This window comes from Bos taurus, chromosome X (genome assembly GCF_002263795.3).
Source record: "Bos taurus isolate L1 Dominette 01449 registration number 42190680 breed Hereford chromosome X, ARS-UCD2.0, whole genome shotgun sequence".
Classification (NCBI taxonomy): Eukaryota; Metazoa; Chordata; class Mammalia; order Artiodactyla; family Bovidae; genus Bos; species Bos taurus.
Window position 1 is genome coordinate 72957519 of NC_037357.1, and position 857 is coordinate 72958375.

Consider the following 857-nt stretch of genomic DNA (forward strand, 5'->3'; position numbering starts at 1 on the left):
GGATAAAGCCCACTTGGTCATGGTGTATGATCTTTTTAATGTGTTGTTGGATTCTGATTGGTAGAATTTTGTTTAGGATTTTTGCGTCTATGTTCATGAGTGATATTGGCCTGTAGTTTTCTTTTTTTGTGGGATCTTTGTCAGGTTTTGGTATTAGGGTGATGGTGGCCTCATAGAATGAGTTTGGAAGTTTACCTTCCTCTGCAATTTTCTGGAAGAGTTTGAGCAGGATAGGTGATAGCTCTTCTTTAAATTTTTGGTAGAATTCAGCTGTGAAGCCGTCTGGACCTGGGCTTTTGTTTGCTGGAAGATTTTTGATTACAGTTTCAATTTCCGAGTTGTGATGGGTCTGTTAATATTTTCTATTTCTTCCTGGTCCAGTTTTGGAAGGTTGTACTTTTCTAAGAATTTGTTCATTTCTTCCTCGTAGTCCATTTTATTGGCATATAATTGTTGATAGTAGTTTCTTATGATCCTTTGTGTTTCTGTGTTGTCTGTTGTGATCTCTCCATTTTCGTTTCTAATTTTATTGATTTGATTTTTCTCCCTTTGTTTCTTGATGAGTCTGGCTAATGGTTTGTCCATTTTATTTATCCTTTCAAAGAACCAGCTTTTGGCTTTGTTGATTTTTGCTATGGTCTCTTTTGTTTCTTTTGCATTTATTTCTGCTCTAATTTTTAAGATTTCTTTCCTTCTACTAACCCTGGGGTTCTTCATTTCTTCCTTTTCTAGTTGCTTTAGGTGTAGCGTTAGGTTATTTATTTGGCTTTTTTCTTGTTTCTTGAGGTGTGCCTGTATTGCTATGAACTTTCCCCTTAGGACTGCTTTTACTGTGTCCCACAGGTTTTGGGTTGTTG